Consider the following 7,240-nt stretch of genomic DNA (forward strand, 5'->3'; position numbering starts at 1 on the left):
CGCCGTGTCTCTGCAATAATGGTCAAAAAACGATTGTGTAATCAACATTTATTCTTACAAAAGTCTCGCAATATGAAAGATATTTACATTATGTTCCGTTAAAAAAGACAACAAAGAGTCAATTGTTTTTTCAACATCCACATTTTCCTTGTTTATCATTTTCAAAACACACACGTCGGTTACATAGGTAAAGATACATAGTAAGTGACCGGAGTTATATTCGGTCGATATTTCAAACATATGAGACAAAACGTGATGCATATATTCGTGTAAGGGGTATGAACTATTTGCCGCAACAGAAATTAAAATGTTCCAATTCGAGGATGAAGATCGCACAACTTCCATTTTTCTGTCTAATTTTGATAAAGCGTCATCTGCGGAAATTTGTCTCAGACACGTTTCATCATGGACTCTCAGTTCAATCATTTTGCGGAGCAGAGATTTACCCCGGGTCTTCGGGCATTTCTTGGAGAAGGATTTGGCGGAAGAGACGATACCCATGTCAGAGACGGTTCAAGGGGGTCCAGAGAGCAATGAAAGTTCCAATAGTCGATAATATCTTCTTTCACTCCATCGTTGTAAACAGTTGCAGTTTTGTCCTTGATCTCTTGCAGAGATGTCTTGAAGTCACGTTCATCTCGTAATTCGCACACGACCGTTTCAGCAACGGTTTGGAGTTTTTCCAAAGTCGGCACGTTCGAGATTCTGCACAACTTTAGAGCCCTGGCTAAGGTGTATTTTAACCAAGGCCTAAAAAGTTTTGTCAACAGCCTTTTAGCGTTAAAGTGTAGGTACAGATCTTCAGGCTCAAACAAGCAGGTGTGCTGTAATTGGCTGGGGTGGTCGATGGCGCATCCATTGCAGTTTTCACGCATATCACTTTCAATGATTTTGTCCATCAGATCACCCGTCACAGCACGGATGATGGAAAGCACAGCCGAACTTACACAACCGTCGATTTCCACCATCGCTTCAGTCTGAGGTAAATCAGAGGAAATGTTTTCCGTGTTAGGAACGTAGGAATACAAGTTTAAGAGTTCTTGAGCCATTGCCGATGAGACCCCGTCGTCACTGCGTGTAGGAAAAAATAAAATCTTTGTGACTCCTTGATGACCGGTATAAGGATCTGACTTTCCGCCCCCAACCTCTTTCACAAACACACGATTGATTTCCAGATCGTGAACCTTTACAAACGGATAGCTGATGTCGGAATCAAAATGATCATTCAGTCTCATTTTTAATCTCTCCATACCTTTGATTCGTTCCAGCTCATCAAACAATCGTTCGACGTTTCCGACAAAATCTTCATATATCTCTTTCCAGTCATCCCACTGTACCGTCACGTGGTAATCTTTTTTTTCAAGCAAAACGCCGCTCGCTGAGCGCTTGCGGTTGTGCAAGGTAGACAGACATATGGCGTTGGATCCGTCCTCATCGCCGAAGGCTTGTAAGCCAAAAGTGTATGACGATGCTTGGCCTGATGGTTTCCAGGGTGTTATGAGTATTGTAAATACAGGACTAGTACCCTTAGGTCTGTTTTTCATAAAATTGTTCAATTCAGCAGTGCGCTTCTTGAAATTACCCCAGTCATAGCGATGCAAGGTGAAATGGGTAGCTGTGTCTTCCACTCTTGACGTCGCCCCGCTGTACAACACAACTCTGTCATTTTCTTGATCAAAATAGAACCCGAAATAACCGCCTTTAGACAAATGCCACGCATGAATCGTGTCTGTGTCTTTCAAGCGCATTTGTGTTCTTGCTAGGGTCGGTCGTATTTTTTTGGGTGCATCTGTGACAGAAGCGATGATTATTACGGCTATCTTCTAACCCTAACCGCCGCACAAACACAGACCCTTTAAATCCTTCGGCCTACAGGGCCTAATGAATGAATAGGTGGAGACTTATGACGTTGCATACTCTGATTTGCTCGATCGTATGTATCTCGGCCACCTGATTGGGCGCCTTTTTTAAATGATGTTACCGAATCATTGCGTGTAATATGTGATTGAATGGTAAATAAAAGTCTAAAGATCTCTGATCAACTCTTTCTCTATCTCTCTATCTCTCTCTCACGTGGCACAGTTTTGGGGAGTGGAAATGAGTAACAGTTGTCGAAAGGGACCTGTCAGATAAGTTTGATGAATCAGGGTCTGACTGAAGGTCTGGGGACTAGGAACTTTTGACCCCGGCTAGGCTCACCATTACATACAATGATTACGCACACACATACACATGGGCACAGCATTGGTATGTGAGAATTGATAACAGATGTCGGAAGGGACCTGTCAGATAAGTTTGATGAATCAGGGTCTGACTGAAGGTCTGGGGACTAGGAACTTTTGACCCCGGCTAGGCTTCCCATTACATACAATGATTACGCACACACATACACATGGGCACAGCATTGGTATGTGAGAATTGATAACGGTTGTCGGAAGGGACCTGTCAAATACGTTTGATGAAAAGTGCCCCAGCTACCCGATTGGACGGCAAAACATTAGGCGGGACTTCCGGAAGGCAGGATATCCAGAAGGCGGGACCTCCGGTGAAAATGCACGCTTTTGATTGGTCGAGGGAGGGACGTACAGGGGGGCGTGGTTTGATGACGTGGCACGATCTGATTGGTCGAGGCGACCTGTCAAAATTAGTTTGATGAAAAGTGCCCCCTATATCTCTTTAATAACATCAACTCTGAAAGCTTGTCTCAATTGCTTAAACCTATCATATACATGTACAGAGTACTAGACCTTGTCACACAGAATGTACACACAAAACTTAGCATCTTTTGTTTACCCTTCAGGTTCTGTTTAAACATCTTTTAATGGATCAGTAAACATCATTCTGATTCAGAAAAGGCTAAAATCCAACATTTCAAATTGCTTCATCTCACTTTTCACAAATACATGCAGAATCTTCTGCAGCACAAATATGTTCCAATACCCCAACATCAAACAGAATATTTCTGAAAGTTTGAAATTGCTATTAATTAGGTAAAAAGACTAGAGAAAATCTTGCAAAAAAAAGTACAAAAAGGTAGTAGGCAGAGCTATAAAGAAGAGGAAACACTCTTGACTCTGGTGGGACTCGATCCCACAACCATTGAACTGCTCCAGCTATTCATCTAGAAGTCCAATGCGCTATCCACTGCTACACAGAGCCCAGGTGAAGAAACTGGTTCCTTGGCCAACCTTCCTATAAAATAACAGTAGTGCTGCTAATATTTGAGGCAAATAATGAATTTACTATGCATATGTAAATCCCAGTGGTCTGATGATTATCTGCAAGTCTAAGCACACACCAAAGCTCTACATACTGTTAGTCATAGTCTGACGCCAATAAAAAAAGGGTTGATTCACTCATTGTAGCAGTTACTGATTAAAGATTACCCAAGGAAAAGGCACCGCTGGGATTCGAACCCAGGATCTCCTGTTTACTAGACAGGCGCTATAACCAACTAAGCCACGGCGCCCTACCTGACTGGTTTCTAATATCAACACAATAAAGCTTCAGGCAAACTCACAAACATTCTCTTGCATACAAATTTCACACAGACAGCAAAAACAACTTCCCTGATTAGGAACCTCTGCATTTTCCAGAAACAAATAACATCAACTCTGAAAGCTTGTCTCAATTGCTTAAACCTATCATATACATGTACAGAGTACTAGACCTTGTCACACAGAATGTACACACAAAACTTAGCATCTTTTGTTTACCCTTCAGGTTCCGTTTAAACATCTTTTAATGGATCAGCAAACATTATTCTGATTCAGAAAAGGCTAAAATCCTACATTTCAAACTGCTTCATCTCACTTTTCACAAATACATGCAGAATCTTCTGCAGCACAAATATGTTCCAATACCCCAACATCAAACAGAATATTTCTGAAAGTTTGAAATTGCTATTAATTAGGTAAAAAGACTAGAGAAAATCTTGCAAATAAAAGTACAAAAAGGTAGTAGACAGAGCTATAAAGAAGAGGAAACACTCTCGACTCTGGTGGGACTCAAACCCACAACCTTTGAATTGCTCCAGCTATTTATCTAGAAGGCCAATGCGCTATCCATTGCGCCATAGAGCCCAGGCGAAGAAACTGGTTCCTTGGCCAACCTTCCTATAAAATAACAGTAGTGCTGCTAATATTTGAGGCAAATAATAAATTTACTATGCATATGTAAATCCCAGTGGTCTGATGATTATCTGCAAGTCTAAGCACACACCAAAGCTCTGCATACTGTTAGTCATAGTCTGACGCCAATAAAAAAAGGGTTGATTTACTCATTGTAGCAGTTACTGATTAAAGATTACCCAAGGAAAAGGCACAGCTGGGATGCGAACTCAGGATCTCCTGTTTACTAGACAGGCGCTATAACCAACTAAGCCACGGCACCCTACCTGACTGGTTTTCTATATCAACACAATATAGCTTGAGGCAAACTCAAAAACATTCTCTTGCATACAAACTTCACACAGACAGCAAAAACAACTTCCCTGATTAGGAACCTCTGCATTTTCCAGAAACAAATAACATCAACTCTGAAAGCTTGTCTCAATTGCTTAAACCTATCATATACATGTACAGAGTACTAGACCTTGTCACGCAGAATGTACACACAAAACTTAGCATCTTTTGTTTACCCTTCAGGTTCCGTTTAAACATCTTTTAATGGATCAGTAAACATCATTCTGATTCAGAAAAGGCTAAAATCCTACATTTCAAACTGCTTCATCTCACTTTTCACAAATACATGCAGAATCTTCTGCAGCACAAATATGTTCCAATACCCCAACATCAAACAGAATATTTCTGAAAGTTTGAAATTGCTATTAATTAGGTAAAAAGACTAGAGAAAATCTTGCAAATAAAAGTACAAAAAGGTAGTAGGCAGAGCTATAAAGAAGAGGAAACACTCTCGACTCTGCTGGGACTCGAACCCACAACCATTGAACTGCTCCAGCTATTTATCTAAAAGGCCAATGCGCTATCCACTGCTACACAGAGCCCAGGTGAAGAAACTGGTTCCTTGGCCAACCTTCCTATAAAATAACAGTAGTGCTGCTAATATTTGAGGCAAATAATGAATTTACTATGCATATGTAAATCCCAGTGGTCTGATGATTATCTGCAAGTCTAAGCACACACCAAAGCTCTACATACTGTTAGTCATAGTCTGACGCCAATAAAAAAAGGGTTGATTCACTCATTGTAGCAGTTACTGATTAAAGATTACCCAAGGAAAAGGCACCGCTGGGATTCGAACCCAGGATCTCCTGTTTACTAGACAGGCGCTATAACCAACTAAGCCACGGCGCCCTACCTGACTGGTTTCTAATATCAACACAATAAAGCTTCAGGCAAACTCACAAACATTCTCTTGCATACAAATTTCACACAGACAGCAAAAACAACTTCCCTGATTAGGAACCTCTGCATTTTCCAGAAACAAATAACATCAACTCTGAAAGCTTGTCTCAATTGCTTAAACCTATCATATACATGTACAGAGTACTAGACCTTGTCACACAGAATGTACACACAAAACTTAGCATCTTTTGTTTACCCTTCAGGTTCCGTTTAAACATCTTTTAATGGATCAGCAAACATTATTCTGATTCAGAAAAGGCTAAAATCCTACATTTCAAACTGCTTCATCTCACTTTTCACAAATACATGCAGAATCTTCTGCAGCACAAATATGTTCCAATACCCCAACATCAAACAGAATATTTCTGAAAGTTTGAAATTGCTATTAATTAGGTAAAAAGACTGGAGAAAATCTTGCAAATAAAAGTACAAAAAGGTAGTAGACAGAGCTATAAAGAAGAGTAAACACTCTCGACTCTGGTGGGACTCGAACCCACAACCATTGAATTGCCCCAGCTATTTATCTAGAAGTCCAATGCGCTATCCATTGCACCACAGAGCACAGGTGAAGAAGTTGGTTCCTTGGCCAACCTTCCTATAAAATAACAGTAGTGCTGCTAATATTTGAGGCAAACAATGAATTTCCTATGCATATGTAAATCCCAGTGGTCTGATGATTATTTGCAAGTCTAAGCACACACCAAAGCTCTGCATACTGTTAGTCATAGTCTGACGCCAATAAAAAAAAGTGTTGATTTACTTATTGTAGCAGTTACTGATTAAAGATTACCCAAGGAAAAGGTACCGCTGGGATTCAAACCCAGGATCTCCTATTTACTAGACAGGCGCTATAACCAACTAAGCCACGGCGCCCTACCTGACTGTTTTTCTATATCAATACAATATAGCTTGAGGCAAACTCAAAAACATTCTCTTCCATACAAACTTCACACAGCCAGCAAAAACAACTTCCCTGATTAGGAACCTCTGCATTTTCCAGAAACAAATAACATCAACTCTGAAAGCTTGTCTCAATTGCTTAAACCTATCATATACATGTACAGAGTACTAGACCTTGTCACGCAGAATGTACACACAAAACTTAGCATCTTTTGTTTACCCTTCAGGTTCCGTTTAAACATCTTTTAATGGATCAGCAAACATCATTCTGATTCAGAAAAGGCTACATTTCAAACTGCTTCATCTCACTTTTCACAAATACATGCAGAATCTTCTGCAGCACAAATATGTTCCAATACCCCAACATCAAACAGAATATTTCTGAAAGTTTGAAATTGCTATTAATTAGGTAAAAAGACTAGAGAAAATCTTGCAAATAAAAGTACAAAAAGGTAGTAGACAGAGCTATAAAGAAGAGGAAACACTCTAGACTCTGGTGGGACTCGAACCCACAACCTTTGAATTGCTCCAGCTATTTATCTAGAAGTCCAATGCGCTAGTGCCCCCCAGTGTCCTAAATCCGTAACAACGAATTTGTTTAATATATGCATTAAACACATTGCATATGGACACAACATCTTCCCTCTTGAACAAAGAATACTTCTTGTAACTCAGAAGAACCTGACAGTATTATTAATGTAACAGTAACACTTTAACTAAAACCTGAATATTGTAAATCACATTTTATGATCATTCCATAACAAAATCTTTAGTCCAGCTAGGTGCATTTCTAATTCTGACAGGTCTGGACTGGCTAACCGAGTCAGAGTTAGTTATTTGGTCAGTCCCTGTATCAGTACAGTCCATTGCCCTATCAGAATCCACATCTGTGCTCAAGTTGGGAAGTACGGACAGATGTGAGGAGTTCCAGGTTCTTCCATCATCCAACAAGTATGTATCCGGTCCTTTCTTTG

General features: G+C 40.2%; 2 non-coding genes across 2 annotated transcripts; both read right to left on the minus strand.

Annotated features, from left to right (window-relative positions):
- Positions 1 to 3,395: 3,395 nt before the first annotated feature.
- trnat-agu (transfer RNA threonine (anticodon AGU)) lies at positions 3,396 to 3,469 on the minus strand. Its single transcript has one exon. It is a non-coding gene; the product is annotated as a tRNA-Thr (tRNA).
- Positions 3,470 to 5,241: 1,772 nt separating this feature from the next.
- trnat-agu (transfer RNA threonine (anticodon AGU)) lies at positions 5,242 to 5,315 on the minus strand. Its single transcript has one exon. It is a non-coding gene; the product is annotated as a tRNA-Thr (tRNA).
- Between the last annotated feature and the right edge of the window lie 1,925 nt (positions 5,316 to 7,240).

The sequence above is a fragment of the Salminus brasiliensis genome, chromosome 4, assembly GCF_030463535.1.
Source record: "Salminus brasiliensis chromosome 4, fSalBra1.hap2, whole genome shotgun sequence".
Lineage (NCBI taxonomy): Eukaryota > Metazoa > Chordata > Actinopteri > Characiformes > Bryconidae > Salminus > Salminus brasiliensis.